Below are 18,041 nucleotides of genomic sequence, written 5' to 3' on the forward strand. Positions count from 1 at the left end.
TTTGCAGACTTTTCAGAGATGTCGGCTGAATCCAATCCTGGATGGCTTGGACCTTAACTGGATCCATCTCCTTGCCTGATTCTCACCAGATTATACGCACCACGAAGATCTATCTTAGTGAACCAACTAGCCCCCTTAATCCGAGCAAACAAGTCAGATAACAATGGCAAGGGATACTGAAATTTAACAGTGATCTTATTAAGAAGGCGGTAATCAATACACGGTCTCAGCGAACCATCCTTCTTGGCTACAAAGAAGAACCCTGCTCCCAGTGGTGATGACGATGGGCGAATATGTCCCTTCTCCAGGGATTCCTTCACATAACTGCGCATAGCGGCGTGTTCGGGCACGGATAAATTAAATAATCGACCTTTAGGGAATTTACTACCAGGAATCAAATTGATAGCACAATCACAATCCCTATGCGGAGGTAGAGCATCGGACTTGGGCTCTTCAAATACATCCTGATAATCAGACAAGAACTCTGGGACCTCAGAAGGGGTGGATGACGAAATCGACAAAAATGGAACATCACCATGTACCCCCTGACAACCCCAGCTGGATACCGACATGGAATTCCAATCCAATACTGGATTATGGGTTTGTAGCCATGGCAACCCCAACACGACCACATCATGCAGATTATGCAACACCAGAAAGCGAATAACTTCCTGATGTGCAGGAGCCATGCACATGGTCAGCTGGGCCCAGTATTGAGGTTTATTCTTGGCCAAAGGTGTAGCATCAATTCCTCTCAATGGAATATGACACCGCAAAGGCTCCAAGAAAAACCCACAACGTTTAGCATAATCCAAATCCATCAGATTCAGGGCAGCGCCCGAATCCACAAACGCCATGACAGAAAACGACGACAAAGAGCATATCAAGGTAATGGACAGAAGGAATTTGGATTGTACAGTACCAATGACGGCAGACCTAGCGGACCGCTTAGTGCGCTTAGGACAATCAGAAATAGCATGAGTGGAATCACCACAGTAGAAACACAGACCATTCAGACGTCTGTATTCCTGCCGTTCAACTCTAGTCATAGTCCTATCGCACTGCATAGGCTCAGGTTTAACCTCAGGCAGTACCGCCAAATGGTGCACAGATTTACGCTCGCGCAAGCGTCGACCGATCTGAATGGCCAAAGACAAAGACTCATTCAAACCAGCAGGCATAGGAAATCCCACCATGACATCCTTAAGAGCCTCAGAGAGACCCTTTCTGAACAAAGCTGCCAGCGCAGATTCATTCCACTGAGTGAGTACTGACCATTTCCTAAATTTCTGACAATATACTTCTATATCATCCTGACCCTGGCACAAAGCCAGCAAATTTTTCTCAGCCTGATCCACTGAATTAGGCTCGTCGTACTGCAATCCGAGCGCCAGGAAAAACGCATCGACACTACTCAATGCAGGGTCTCCTGGCGCAAGAGAAAATGCCCAGTCTTGAGGGTCGCCGCGCAAAAAAGAAATAATAATCAAAACCTGTTGAATAGGATTACCAGAAGAATGAGGTTTCAAGGCCAGAAATAGCTTACAATTATTTTTGAAACTTAGAAACTTAGTTCTATCTCCAAAAAACAAATCAGGAATAGGAATTCTTGGTTCTAACATAGATTTCTTATCAATAGTATCTTGAATTTTTTGTACATTTATAACGAGATTATCCATTGAAGAGCACAGACCCTGAATATCCATGTCCACACCTTTGTCCAGAATCACCCAAATGTCTAGGGGAAAAAAAAAAAAAAAAGTGAACACAGAGCAGAAAAAAAAAAAAAATGATGTCAGAACTTTTTCTTTCCCTCTATTGAGAATCATTAGTTTGGCTCCTTGTACTGTTATGTTTGCTAATGACAGGTGTTATGAAGGCAATCCAGAAACACAGTGTGCTTAGCGATCAGAGCGCACACAGTGATCTGACAAATACCCAAAAATACATGAACGAGCTCTGAGACGTGGAAACTCTGTAGACTGCACACCTGATCCTATCCTAAACACAACTAAAAGCGGCTGTGGATTGCGCCTAACAACTACCTAGGCAACTCGGCACAGCCTAAGAAACTAGCTAGCCTGAAGATAGAAAAATAGGCCTGACTTGCCCCAGAGAAATTCCCCAAAGGAAAAGGCAGCCCCCCACATATAATGACTGTGAGTAAGATGAAAAGACAAAACGTAGGGATGAAATAGATTCAGCAAAGTGGGGCCCGATATTCTAGGACAGAGCGAGGACAGTAAAGCGAACTTTGCAGTCTACAAAAAACCCTAAAGCAAAACCACGCAAAGGGGGCAAAAAAAAACCCACCGTGCCGAACTAATGTCACGGCGGTACACCCTTTGCGTCTCAGAGCTTCCAGCAAAACAAAAGACAAGCTGGACAGAAAAAAAGCAACAAAAAAAACAAAAAGCACTTAGCTATACAGAGCAGCAGGTCACAGGAACAATCAGGAGAAGCTCAGATCCAACACTGAAACATTGACAAGGAGCAAGGATAGCAGCATCAGGCGGAGTTAAGTAATGAAGCAGTTAACGAGCTCACCAGAACACCTGAGGGAGGAAGCTCAGAAGCTGCAGTACCACTTGTGACCACAGGAGTGAATTCAGCCACAGAATTCACAACACCCTATATGCTGTTTTCACTCTCCCTACACTCTCACTACGCTATTTCTGACTGCAATGTGCACAAGATGGCACCGGCAGGCATTAAATATCCTTTATGATGCTATAAGGTCAGCCAATCTCAGTAATGCCACACCAAAGATGGTGCCGGCATTACTGTGATTGGGAAGCAAGCCCAGCATGTACATTGGCTGCAAATAAAGCACCAAATATGCCGGGTGGGTCACTCGAATATACCAAGGCGAATACCTAATTACTCGCCGAGTAACAAATAGCCCGAATACAGTACTATCCGTGCAAGAAAGGAATAGTGCCGAATGTATTCGCTCATCACTAGTTATAATCTATCCACTGGTACTCAAATCGATCATCAATTTTTATCCTCGATTCAAAATTAAATATTTTATTATAATGAAGCCACAGTGCGCATGCTCGAATGCCATTCCATTCTCTATGGGGTTCCTGGAAAAAATGAAACGCATTGCTTGGCAGCCCCATAGGGAATGAATGAAGGGAGGTCAAGCATGCAGTTATATTCTGTTAGAGATGATAGTACCCCATTCTGTAAATTAGTGTGGGTTTCAGCTGTCGGACTCCCATGATCAACAATCATCCTTTTTATACATGATAACTTTTATCCTCTGGACAACCCCTTTAAGGTAATACTATACAATAATGGGAAAATCTAATTACAGAGGTTCCATTCATCTCCATGGAGAAATCACATTTACAATGATATATCATAAAGGATGTCATCCTCTCCTTATGTAAACCACAAATCCGATGTTCTCCTCTGAATGTACATCAGCTTATCTGTGATGCAAACCATGAACTGACTCACCATTAAATGTGTACATCTATTTCTATCCGGAGCTGCAGTCTCTGTTTTACTTTGATCCATCTGTCCTTTAATAAATCCCTGGTCATTATGTTCCTGATGATAAATTGATGCTAAGTGAAGATGTGCAATACATTCAAATTACACTGTTTTGCTTCCCATATAAATGTATAACTGAACAAATGGTCTTAGTCCAATTGTTCTTGCTTACAAAACGCTCTCACAGCTCTGCATTATAGATGTAATAAAATATATGTCTATTCATGATCATTTCCTTAGCATTTTGGCTACTTTATAGCTGTAAAAGTAGTATTTGTCATGTAGATCCTTCCATGCATAAAACTACGATGATTACAATAATGATCATTTATGTGGTTTAAAAATGTATTTTGTGTGATGAAGCAGAAGTCTATGCAACTTTTTATTATACTTTGCATCATATTCAGAGCTGTTCTGTATCCGCCATGCTGTGAAATACTTTCTTTCATTGTATTAAAAGGAATCTGTCAGCAGGATTTCACTTCCTAAACTATTTATACGTGCATGTGGCTCTTTCAATGGCAAGTCCAGCAATACCTTTACATGGCCAGTCTCTTCCCCCGTTACTTAGATATTAGCATTTGAATTAATATGCAAATGAGGCTGAAGATCTGAAACCTGTGTCACTCCAGCTCTATTCCCTCATCAGCACTACCTCCTCCTATTTGCCTCCTTTGCCTGAAGTCACCCAGCATACAGCCTGCCAGTCAATCAATCAATCAGGAAGAGGTTGCGCTGAGCGGGGAATAGAGCTGGAGTGACAGAGGCTTCAAATCTACAATTCGGTCAGGGATTTTGGGGTTTTATTTTTCACCGCATTCATTATGATCTGGTAGCATAATTCTCCAGGTCAGTATGATTCCTACGATACCAAACTTGTATAATATTTTCTTTATGTATTTTAGCAGTTAAAAAAATGCACGTATGTCTCCATTTTCTTAGACTCATACATAGTAACATAGTAACATAGTTAGTAAGGCCGAAAAAAGACATTTGTCCATCCAGTTCAGCCTATATTCCATCATAATAAATACCCAGATCTACGTCCTTCTACAGAACCTAATAATTGTATGATACAATATTGTTCTGCTCCAACTCGTAACGTTTTAATTTTTACTTCAATAGAGCTATATGAGACCTTGTTTTTTGTGCTTTGCGGGCTACGCTAATACCTTTTTGGGTGCATACGACATAATGATTACTATTTATTGCATATTTTTTGAGAAATGGCCATGACTAAAAAAACGCAAATCTGTCGTATTGATTTTATATTTATTTGTTTTTGATGTTCGTTTTATATTTTACACAATTCTATATTTTTATAGACCAGTAATACCAAATATGTTTATTATGGTTGTTTTTTTATATCTTTATTTTAAAGGTGATTTAAGGACAACCAGACATTAGAATGTTACACCCCAAACTAATAGCATGTTTGTAAAAGCGCTTCATTGCTCAGTGAATCCTTACTTTTTTGTAGAAATCCATAGATTAAATTGTATGCTAACGAGCCTCAAGCGCAGTGGGGAGGGCAAAGCTCGGACCGCTCCCCTGCTTCTCTGCCTTTTTCTCGTTCCATCCTGTAGGCAACATCTGATAAACAGAATCTCAACTTTTCGTTGAATATTAATTTTTTTGATAATGTTTTTTAAAAAACAATATTCACACATGTCTGTCAAAAATGTGCAAAACAGCTTTCTGTAGAGGCTCAATGAACACAACTAAAATGTGTGCATGAGTCTGAAATATAGATCTGCATGGTCATGGCTTAATGTGACCGGCATTTCAGTCACTCATTTACAACCTCGGGGAAAATATCACCTAACAATTGCAAGAATTCCGACAAGGTCAGAAATTCCTGCCATTGTTAAATATCTAGTGGCCAGAGTGTGAACTTGTTCCTACACATTGTGCGTACAGCAACTCATGTTCTGGCTCATTTATTTGTTTTTTCTGTAGTTTCTTGTACTTTTTACAAACAGTGACATGGTCCCATTTTTTTGAGCTAGGCTTTTTATCTCTACAGCTTCCCATAGGCAGGTGTCTGAGCAGTCGGGCTTGGGTCCTGCTCTGCCCCCCATCTATATTGAGGTCAGCTGACACAAGGTAAGTTTTTAATACTAGAGATAGGACCTTCCCAAGTGGATTCACCTTGTCGCGGTGGGATGGTTTTTACACTTTTTGATCAAACTTGTGCTAACTAAGTATACTATGTTATTTACATGTACTATTACCATTTACTTACTACAGGATATATACACATTTTGTTTTTTTTCTTGTTTTTTTTCAATGTTAAATATCTTCCATATAATTTTCCCGCACATCGAGTTTGCAAATTGTTGCCACCAAGGAACCAAAACCTACATTGCTAATGTAATAAGTCCTGTACATTGTTACATTTTCCTTAAAGTTTGTTTTATTCAGTAGTGGGTGAATTTCCAATTAACAGTTTATTTTTATCTTTACTAACAATATAATGTAGCTGTGTAAAACAGAAATGAAAATACAATTGAAGTGAAGGTATTTTTCCTATTCTCAAGTGGGTAAAGCACTGTTTGAGAAATTAATATGTAGAGTAAGTAAAAAAATAATGACACAACTGATGTGAACAAATGCTGTAGGAATAGTTTCTCATTTGTGAGCACTATTTTATATCTAGAGAATGAGTTCATATTTTGTGTCCCCATCTGGATGATGTGTAGACATGTGACAGGAATGGCCCTGTAGGCAATCACTGCATGTATAACCCAAACATGCACGGAAAACCAAAGACTGTTCAGTCCTCAAGATAGAAGGGTTACATTTCAACATTTAAAATCTTTAAAGGGGTTTTCAGTATTTTAAACATTTGCAAGAAATGCCATATGTGTTTTTCATAGCTTTTTTTACAATTTGTGTTCTATTTTTTTGTAGTTTATAAATGTTATCTTAATAAATGTTTAGTTCTTTGTTATGCACTTTAAAATATCTGGCTTTAGAATTTTCTTCTCATAAAATGTTGACGGACGCTCTGCTCTCAGTGAGACGGTTGTACCTGTCCACAGGTATTTTGGCTCATCCTCGTGGGCAAACTGCTTCTTGTGTCTCAGGTGTGAAGTTGCCTTCTCCGGACTGCAGGTTTCAGCTCCTTCCACCGATGTTTATTAGGATTTAGATCTGGGCTCATAGAAGCCACTGCAGGATATTCCAATGCTTTGCTCTTAGCCATTCTTGGATCTGACTTTTTACCTAGGTTACTGATCACCTCTAAGGCCTACCAGAGGTGGCAGGTTTTCAGGCCAAGGAGCATGTTCTTAGAAGGTCTTTGCTTGAAAGGGTAGTCAGCACAAGCCACTGAGCTCAGTGATTGGCTGCAGTAGTGATGTGCACTGTCGACGTAACCACTGAAAAGCCAAAACGTTGAGACCCAAGCAGCGATAGGGAGCCCACTCTAAAGCTGAGGAGGTTGAGCACGTTCTCTGTTGGATGTTCTAAGTATATAAAAGCATTTGGGCTTCATTTGCATAAAGTATCTTTAAAGTGTCATCTGATTTTGAGGTTGCAAAGTAGTCAATAGTATTTAGCAATGACACGAAATAATTAAAGGTAGTCTATCAGCACAGAATGACTGTTTAAACCAAGAACAGGTGCTCAGTCCACCTTTAGCTATCATGACCAAGCATTGCTTTGCATCAGCCCTCTTTTCCTTAATTGACAGCTATTCCTTGATGGAAAGCGCAGGCTTTATGGCAGTTAGAGGAATATGGAGACTGATGGAAAACGTAAATGGGAAGGTGTAAAGAAGTGATCCACTACTGTAAGTCTGCCTGACCTTGGTATGGACAGTCATTTTGAGCTTATGGACTCCCTTTAAAGGGAACCTGTCACCCCCCTCAGGCATTTGCAACTAAAAGAACCACCTTGTGCAGCACAAATGCTGCATTCTGACAAAGTGGCTCTTTTAGTTATGATGCCTGCACATGCTGAAATAAACGTTTATAAAATGTGCCCCCTCATACCCTGAAATCGCCAGGGAGGCGGGACTTTCCTTCCTAATCAGACACAGCACAGCTGTCACTCTGGGCCTATGCGCGCCAGGCGCGGCCTCCTCTTGATGCATTATCGTCCCCGGCGCCTGCGCTTTAAGTACAAAGGGCAGCTCAACTGCGCATGCCCCCAAAAAAAACTTAATGTGCAGGCGCTGGGGATGATAATTGTGACGCCCAGGAGACCGGGATACCCAGCACCGGACCAATGGAGTCTGTCTCTTGAGGGGGATCTCACGGGTGGCTTGACCCGGTGCTGTGGCCTCAGGCAATGCACAGTATAAGGGGTATCATGAGGGGACAGGCACTTACTTGATCAGCAGCAGATTCTCCCAGCGGTGACGATCCCGATCCTGGATAGATGGCTATTGTCCAAATGAAAGACTGAGGCACTGAAACGTTTAACCAGTTTACTTTAACATAAAAGGATTTACAACCAGTCCTGTCACCGGAGTCTGTATGGGAACTCTGAGTTACTTTGACCCTGCCGGGGTCTTCGCCTCTTATTGTGCGCAATTTCTGAGTGGCCCTGCTGCTGTATGTGAACTGGCTGCCGGCCCAATCTGTCCCCTCCGGGTCCTGGTTCGACGGGCAACCCGAGTCCTTTTATCGGTTTACCCCCTCTGGGAGTACCGCTGAACTCTGTGTCTGTTGCTGCGTCCGGCCCTAGTGAAGCTGATATCGCCTCACGTTTTTCCGGTTGCTGTATTATATATAATGAATACAGCCACGGATCCGGTATCCGTCTTTGCGCCTGTTCTGGGTAGTGATTAATGCTACCCGGTTCTCACAATGTCCCTTTTCTCTGTCCCTCTTCTCCTCAGGCCGGTGATTTGGGCCTGGAAACCGTCATAGGGCTGTTAGAAATTCAGCTGTATGACCTCTCACTATCAGCTCCTTAGCCCAACTGCCAGTTCTTCTCTCAGACCAGAAAGGATCAAGGGGAGTCTCTGGAGCTCCCCCTTCTGGCCGGAGGTGGTAGTGCAGTCTTGCTATTTTAGTATTTGCATTTACTGTCAGTAACTATTTTTGTGGCAAATACCCCTAGGGGTGCCACATTCCCCCTTAGTTAAGAACAGTACTCCGGGACTGTGGGACAATAACATTTTGAAATAACAATTAATATGTACAGAGTCTTAAAAATGAAAAGTTACAAAAACCACTCAAGGAAACAAAAATATAGTTCTGTAAAAAGTCACTTCAAATAGCGTCCATTAATACAGTTCTATCCTTGAAGGTATTAGGAAAGGCACTGTACTTAGTGTCCAGGAATTTAGTTCCATTTTTCCAACGGAGTTATCAATATAAAGTCTAAAGAAAGTTCAAAAAGAGCAAAAAGCAAAGTTCAAAAAGCAGTCTTTCCGGAGCTTTGATTTAGTGCCTCCGGGCTGATAAAAAGTTCAAGAATATGCAAGAAGTTCATACAGACAAGTCTCTGTAGGCACTGGGCTTAAACGTTGCAGACAGATAACAATGACTATACTACATTTTCTGTTTAACTATAGACGGCATAACATATATACAATTCACATTATGAGCTTTATAGTTGGTAATCTGCATACCTGGCCGGTAATTGACCCTGGGTACTACGCTGTGATCTACGTAATAGCGGTGTCTCTTCATGTGGTGTACTACTGTCTACTGCGGATGTAGTATCTGCCCGCTCTGCTAAAGATAATTCCACGACTATGGAGTTGGCAAGTCCACCGTGAATGGGATTACTCTGACCAGGAATCTGTTCTTCCTGGCCTGGAACCTCCTGTAGTACGGGACCAGCCTCTTCCTGTCTTGGGACTTCTGGTATTGGGTTCGGTGTTGGGTAAAAGGCCACCATGGGAACCACTACTGCACCATGGTATGTTAGTAGGGTTTTGGGAAAGTCTCCTATACAGGTGTGATACACTTCCTCTTCTTTTTCCTTTACTGGTTGAACCTGTATGGGTTGAATAACTTCTGGTTCTGGCTGGACAACGTCTGGCTCTTTCAATGCTTCCGGACATAATTTAAGATTGTCTCTTGACACTAGTACAGATGTTAAGCCTCCGTTTTTGCTAATGAGACACATTTTAGGATTATCCACTCTTGTTGGTAAAACTGTGTAGGGTACGGCTTCCCACTGATTGTCCAGTTTATTGGTTCGACGATTTCTCTTGAGCACTTGGTCACCCGGTCTTAATGGGGTCACTAGAGCATTCTGGTTGAAAGTTCGCTCTTGTCTTTCTCTAGTTTGCTGAAGGCTTCTTTCCACACTCTCTTGCACTTGGCGATACTGCTTTTGCCGTATGATATCCCAATTGGAGTCTTGAACTTCTGCGTCTGGTTTCAGAATTCCCATTTCTAGATCGATTGGTAATTGGCCGGGTCTTGCACGCATAAGGTAAGCTGGGGTGCAGTTGGTGGAGCTCACCGGGACATGATTATACAGATCCACCAAGTCAGGCAATTTCTCTGGCCATTGATTCCTTTCTGTCTCAGGTAAAGTCTTTAGTAGGTCTATTACAATATGGTTCATCTTCTCGCATAAGCCGTTTGTTTGTGGATGATAGGCCGTCGTCCGGATCTTTTTGCAACCATACATATTACAGAATTCTCTGAAGATCTCTGATTCAAAGGCTGTACCTTGGTCGGTGAGAACCTGTTCCGGATATCCATGGGGTCTACAAAAGTACGTTTGGAACGCTTTGGCTGCTGTTTTTGCTGTCAGATCTTTTACGGGTACTACTACCAAGAAGCGTGAATAATGGTCCACGATGGTCAAGGCATAGACATAGCCAGACCGGCTTGGTGTCAACTTCACATGGTCCATGGCTACAAGTTCAAGTGGTTGTTTGGTGATTATGGGCTGCAGTGGTGCTCTTTGGTTCTTTTGATCGTTTCTTCTGAGGTTGCACGGGCCACAATTTCTGCACCACTGTTCGATTGATTTTCTCATCCCGACCCAATAAAATCTTTCTCTTAGAAGTACTTCTAACTTTTTCCAACCGAAGTGACCAGCACCATTATGGTAAGCTTCGAGGACCATCTTCACATCTTGTTTAGGCACAATAATCTGCCAAACCAATTCATGTGTTTTCGGATTGGTGTATCTTCTACAGAGCTTCCCTTGATACAGGAACATTTTGCCTCTCTCTTTCCAGAGTTGATGCGTCTCTTCTGGGGCATCCTCATCGGGATATGCACTTTGCTCAGTCAACAGTTCTTTCACCAACTTCACAGCCGGATTGCTGTCTTGGGTGTCAGCCCATCTATGGTGTGCTAACGGATTAAAATTCACCTCTTGTTGTTTCTGATAGGTACTTGACTGATGATGTTTTGCCTTGGGACGATGGAAGGCTGGTAGTTCAATTTCTTCAAGCTCCCCCGTTTCCTCTTCTACATCTCTCAAGTGTGGCATCCGGGATAGGGCATCGGCATTTCCATTCTTGCGACCTGCTCGATACTTGATTATGAAGTTGTAATTAGATAACCGGGCTATCCATCGCTGTTCTAACGCACCTAATTTGGCTGTGTCCAGGTGGGTCAACGGATTGTTGTCAGTATAGACAATAAATTCTGCAGCAGCCAGATAGTGTTTGAAACGCTCCGTCACAGCCCAAACTACTGCCAGTAGTTCCAATTTGAAGGAGCTGTAATTTTCTGAATTTCTTTCAGTAGGCCGGAGCTTTCTACTTGCAAAGGCGATGACTTTCTCCCGACCTTCTTGCTTTTGTGACAGCACCGCTCCTAGTCCCACATTACTGGCATCGGTGTAGAGGATGAAAGGTTTATGGTAATCTGGGTATGCCAGAACCTCTTCTCTGGTTAGTGCCTTCTTTAGTTGTTCAAAGGAGTCTTCCCTTTCGTCGTTCCACTGAAAAGGAGGGTTTCGGTTTGAAGGTTTCTTCGTCTGCCCTACCAAGTTGTCTTGCAAGGGTGCTGCCAACTTGATAAATCCTTTTATAAATCTGCGATAGTAACCCACCAATCCCAGGAATTGTCTCACTTCTTTTGCGCTGGTAGGTCTTGGCCAATCCCTTATGGCGCTTATTTTCTCGGGATCTGGTGCTACTCCCTCCGAACTCACGATGTGTCCCAGGTACTGTACCTTTGGCTTGAGAAGGTGACATTTGGATGGCTTGACTTTCATGCCATACCTGGATAAGGCTTCGAACACTTCTGCCAGGTCTATTAAGTGTTGTTCGTAAGTCTTTGAGTAGACGATCACATCATCTAGGTACAGGAGGACGGTCTCGAAGTTCTTGTGTCCGAGGCAGCATTCCATCAGCCGCTGGAAGGTACCGGATGCGTTGCAGAGTCCGAACGGCATGCGATTAAATTCACATAGACCCATTGGTGTGGTGAATGCCGTCTTTTCCTTATCTCTCTCAGCCACAGGGACTTGCCAATACCCGCTTGTTAAGTCTAAGGTGGAAAAATAATTAGCAGATTTCAAAGCAGTTAAGGACTCTTCTATCCTAGGCAAGGGGTAGGCGTCTTTATGGGTGATGTTATTAATCTTCCGGTAGTCTACGCACATTCTCATGGTTCCGTCCTTTTTTTTGACAATCACTAGAGGGGCCGCCCAGGGGCTACAGCTGTCTCTTATTACCCCGGCCTGTTTCATTTCCCTCAGCATATCTTTTGCACATTGATAGTGAGCGGGCGGTATGGGTCTATATCTTTCTTTTATTGGGGGATGGTCACCTGTGGGGATTGTGTGTTCTACCCCTTCTATCCGTCCGAAGTCCAATGGGTGTTTACTGAAGACTTGTTCATATTCCGTCACTAGCCTATACACCCCTTGTTTTTGATGGGTAGGTGTTGAATTTATGCCCACGTGTAGCTGTTGGCACCAATCCTCCATTTCTCCATCTGAGCCATTGCCTTCCACCTGACAGGTTGGTTCTAAGGGCTCAATGGTTGTGATGGCATTGTTGTCAACAGTATATAGCTTTGCCATTGTAGCATACCTTGGCAAAGTGACCTCTTCCTCTCCACAGTTCAAAAGTCGTACCTGCACTCGTCCCCGGTGTACCTCGACTATCCCTCGTGCTGTGAGTATAGTGGGCCTGCTGTCGGTGTACACTGGTTCTATTAAGGCTTGATAATCTCGTCCCTTAGTACCAATGGCTGCTCTACACCATACCAGCATTTCTGTTTTTGGTGGGATTACAATAGACGTTGGATCACTTACCCTCACACTGCCGATTTCTCCACCTGCAACTTCTACCTGTTGCCTTAACATCAATACTTTTATTTCCCTCTGGAGAACTCTCTGCTGGCAGGATTGGGCAGTTTCAGCAATTTGCTGTAAGACAGAAATGACTTCGGAAAAGCAGTTCTCTAACACATTCATTCCTATCAATACAGTTGGTTCACAGTTCCGCCGGTCAACATCAACAACAATTATACCCTGTTTCTTCAGTTCTACTTTACCAATCTTTATGGTCATCTCCCTGAATCCTAGTTTCGGTACCAACTTACCATTACTGGCCCATATATCTAGTTCAACATCAGAGGGCCCTTTATCAATATCTGCATCAGCCCAGTACCTCTTATAAAGGATATACGGTATAGATGAAATCTGGGAACCTGTGTCCAGCAAAGCGTTGAGGGGAATTCCGTCCAGCACGATCGGGATAATGGGTCGTCCTCCGATGTACCTGTCGTGCCAGGGTGTTGGGCCTTGAAAGTTCATTCCTGCGAAGCGGCCCGCATTCCCAGGGGATTCCCGTTTAAATCACAATCTCGTGCAAAGTGGCCTGGCTGCTGGCAACGGCGGCAAATGGGCTGTCCATCCGGTTGGTAGCGGTCGCGGGGTCGTCCTCTCCATGTCGGGTATCTCCGGGGTCTCATCCATGGAACATCCTCTCTACAGTTTGCCAACTCCATCTTGTGTCCTCTCATCTCCTGCATGGTTTTAGCCATTGAAGCAACAACATCAGCTAAAGAGTCAAGCTTTTGTTGAAGAGCCTCATTAGTACTGGGCCCCAGGGGCTTAGCAATGGCCCCAGACATAGCTGATGTCACTGGCACTCCCTGTTGTTGAGGTGCCTCTGCCATGGGTTGCGCAGGATCCTGATCCCGAGGTGCCTCTGCCAGCTGGAGACGTATAGCGCTCTCCTTTAATTGGGCAAATGTCAATTCAGGGTTCTTAAAAACAAGCATGCTCACATGCCCCCGGTGAGAAGGGGTGTAGAGTCCCTCAATAAATTGATCTCTTAGCAGTTTATCCGCTCCGGTGTTAAAAATGGGTTCAGCCAGTGTAAGTGATTTAAGGGCTTCCTGCAGGTTTAAGGCAAAGTCTCTCACGCCCTCATTAGCTTTTTGTTTGCAATTAAAGAATCGTATTTTAGCTTTGCTGCTGGCCGTGGTTTCAAATGTAGCTTTTAATCCAGCAAATATGCGTTCAACAGTGCCTTTTAGATCAGCTGCCCATGCTGTGACTTCTCGCTTAGCATGGCCACTTAACTGCATCATCAGGAGACTAACACGCTGAACTTCACCCACAGGGAACATGTCAAAATGGGCCAGCATCTTTTCTCTGAAATCGTCAAGGGTATTAGGCTCACCTTCATACATTGGAAGCCATGGGCCACCCGGGGTATATGGCATTAGCACCGGCATGATGGGCGCCACTCCTTGCACTGCTGCGCTGCCGGACTCTCTATTGACACTCTGTCTTTCAGCTGCATTAGCGTTGCCGGGTGCTGCGGCGTCTCCGTGCTGCGACATACTGTGCCCCCTTAGTTAATCCGGACCCTTCCGGTCCTCCGCTTCCGTCGGGATAGTGTAGATTCGTTCCGCTGTGCAGCAGGATCGATTTTCCCCTTGCTCTGATGTCAGAGCGCTCAGCTTGGTGCCGCCCACAATGACACGCCCCCTGCTGCTCCCACCCACCGCGCTCTGTAATGGCGGATTCTGAAGTTTTTCAGTTAGACTGGGGCTCAGGTGATGGCGTAGCTCAATTAACAGTCTCGTGCCTAACGGTTATGAGGTGATTACCTCAGGGGATGGCGGCCATCTTTACTCCATTATAACCAATGGGGAAAAGTCACTTTCAATAGTTTTCGATGGGGAATGGATTTTTCTTTAATAAAGTCAATTTTCAAGATTTTTCATCCCAGTTTTCACAGTTTTGGGCTCCAATCACGGCACACAATACCCGGTATACGGGCTGGCTAGATCCTGTTCGTGACGCCAATTGTGACGCCCAGGAGACCGGGATACCCAGCACCGGACCAATGGAGTCTGTCTCTTGAGGGGGATGTCACGGGTGGCTTGACCCGGTGCTGTGGCCTCAGGCAATGCACAGTATAAGGGGTATCATGAGGGGACAGGCACTTACTTGATCAGCAGCAGGTTCTCCCAGCGGTGACGATCCCGATCCTGGATTGATGGCTATTGTCCAAATGAAAGACTGAGGCACTGAAATGTTTAACCAGTTTACTTTAACATAAAAGGATTTACAACCAGTCCTGTCACCGGAGTCTGTATGGGAACTCTGAGTTACTTTGACCCTGCCGGGGTCTTCGCCTCTTATTGTGCGCAATTTCTGAGTGGCCCTGCTGCTGTATGTGAACTGGCTGCCGGCCCAATCTGTCCCCTCCGGGTCCTGGTTCGACGGGCAACCCGAGTCCTTTTATCGGTTTACTCCCTCTGGGAGTACCGCTGAACTCTGTGTCTGTTGCTGCGTCCGGCCCTAGTGAAGCTGATATCGCCTCACGTTTTTCCGGTTGCTGTATTATATATAATGAATACAGCCACGGATCCGGTATCCGTCTTTGCGCCTGTTCTGGGTAGTGATTAATGCTACCCGGTTCTCACAATGTCCCTTTTCTCTGTCCCTCTTCTCCTCAGGCCGGTGATTTGGGCCTGGAAACCGTCATAGGGCTGTTAGAAATTCAGCTGTATGACCTCTCACTATCAGCTCCTTAGCCCAACTGCCAGTTCTTCTCTCAGACCAGAAAGGATCAAGGGGAGTCTCTGGAGCTCCCCCTTCTGGCCGGAGGTGGTAGTGCAGTCTTGCTATTTTAGTATTTGCATTTACTGTCAGTAACTATTTTTGTGGCAAATACCCCTAGGGGTGCCACATTATGCTGCAAGAGGAGGCGGCGCCTGGCATGCACAGGCCCGAAGTAACGGCTGTGCTGTGTCTGATTAGGAAGGAAAGTCCCACCTCCCTGGCGATTTCAGAGAATGAGGGGGCACATTTTTTAAATGTTTGTTTCAGCTTGTGCAGGCATCATAACTAAAAGAGCCACCTTGTCAGAATGCACCATTAGTTCTGCACAAGGTGGCTCTTTTACTTACAAATGCCTGGGTGGGGGGGTGACAGGTTCCCTTTAAGGACTCACAGGAAAATGTTGTGTTTTTTATTTCCTTAGCAAATAGGCATGTTGTACAGTGTGAATGTATTCCTATACTAACCGATGACCGACATCTACTGATATCGGCACCGTTCTTGCCCTCTGCTGCATATGGTCACCACAATTCAGATCAACCAGATCACACAGTATCTAGCTTTAGGGAAGACTAAAAGTCAAAGCACTCTTGTGAGACACACATATCACATGGGATCTCATGGGATTACACTGAGAAAGTGATTTCCAGTCCACACAAAGATGCTGCATGACACAGCTAAAGTGAACCGCAATCATATCGTGAAAAAAAAGTTGTTGATATCATGAGAAGGAAAGCTCAGAAAAAAAGCCACTTCATCATTTGTAGCCCTATGGCAAAAAAATGTATACTTACCATTTTCTCCCATTCTGAAGAATATCCTTCCCCTCTTCCTTCAGCACACTTACATGCACAGTCCCATGTAAATAACAGCACTACTCACTAGTGATGAGCGACTATACTCGTTACTCAAGATTTCCCGAAAATACTCAGGTGATCTCCGAGTATTTGGATGTGCTCGGAGATTTTGTTTCTGACTCCGTAGCTGCATGATTTGCTGCTGCTAGACAGCTTGAATACGTGTGGGGATTTCCTAACAACCAGGCAAGCCCCACATGTACTCAGGCTGGCTAGCATCCACAAATCATGCAGCTACAGCGACAGAAACTAAATCTCCGAGCACATCCAAATATTCGGAGATCACCCGAGTATGCTCGGGAAATCTTGAGTAACGAGTATATTCGCTCATCACTACTCCTCACTTTTCAGTCAATTCCAACATATAGCTCCATATACAAAACATCACTCCTCTACCTTCAGCCTCCTCCAACATGCAGTCCCGTGTAATTAATATCACTTACTACTAGTGATGGGCCAGCACTAAAATGCTCGGGTGCTCAGGTCGAGCAAATTGGAATATACGGGTACTCGACATGAGCAACGAGCCCAATGTAAGTCTATGGGAAACCCGAGTATTTTTACCGCGATCCCCCTCGGGGGTCCTTTTAAGGTCTAAAAACATCTGAAAATGATGGGAATACTGCTCAAATGACACGGGAACATAATGGGGATCGCACCTGGAAGCATTTCTGACTCCTAGGTCACAGCTGTAAGCAATGTTGTCAGAGTTTCATGCCATTTTTACAGGTGCACCAAAAAACATACAAAAATGAAACCAAAATGGATTTTGCTGGAAATATATTAAGGTACATCCTTTCCAGGGTAATGAATTGTATATAAGGCAAAATAATTAACCCTAGATCTATATGTTCCTCCACCACTTGGAAAATGTCACACGCAGCGTTTTTGATGTGTTTTTCAACTTTAACATTGCTTTCAACCAATACAAATGCATTAACTAGGAAATGTCATTGTAAAATTTAACAACCCTAGCTGGCCATGTGTTCTGTGACACATAAAGAGACACATCTTGTTTCATTTATGAAGGATGGACTCTTAAAGTCACAGAGCCTATTTTTAGAGGGGCATCAGGCAGCATTAATATTCTTAAAGGGCCATTATTAAACAGTGGGTCTCCTATGCTGTTATTGCCTATGTAGTGAGTGGCTGGGCTGCCAAGAATTATGACACACCCCAATACCCCTTTCACGAGAGGTACAGGAGGGCTTCCTGAAAAAATGTTGCATTGAATGCAAGGCCTGCCCTGCCATCAAGTCATATGCACCCCAAGAATCCTTTGAACCCAGGTACTGGATGGCCACAGGAAAATACACTTCACATTAGTCATTTTGTAATCTCATACTGTTTTCTTATGTACTGACTCAAAGGCCTGCCCTGCTACCAAGTCATATGCACCCAATAGGCATTTGAAACCAGGTACTGGATGGCCACAGGAAAATCCACTTCACATTCTTCAGTTGGTCCTGCCATACTGTTTTCTTATGTATTAACAGCAAGGCCTGCCCTGCTACCAAGTCATATGCACCCCAGTAAGCCTTTGAACCCAGGTACTGGATGGCCACAGGAAACTCACTTCACATTAGTCATTTTGTAATCCCATACTGTTTTCTTATGTATTGACTGCAAGGCCTGCCCTGCTACCAAGTCATATGCACCCCAATAAGGATTGAAGCCAGGTACTGGATGACCACAGGACAACCCACTTCACAT

The sequence above is a fragment of the Ranitomeya imitator genome, chromosome 2, assembly GCF_032444005.1.
Source record: "Ranitomeya imitator isolate aRanImi1 chromosome 2, aRanImi1.pri, whole genome shotgun sequence".
Taxonomy (NCBI): domain Eukaryota; kingdom Metazoa; phylum Chordata; class Amphibia; order Anura; family Dendrobatidae; genus Ranitomeya; species Ranitomeya imitator.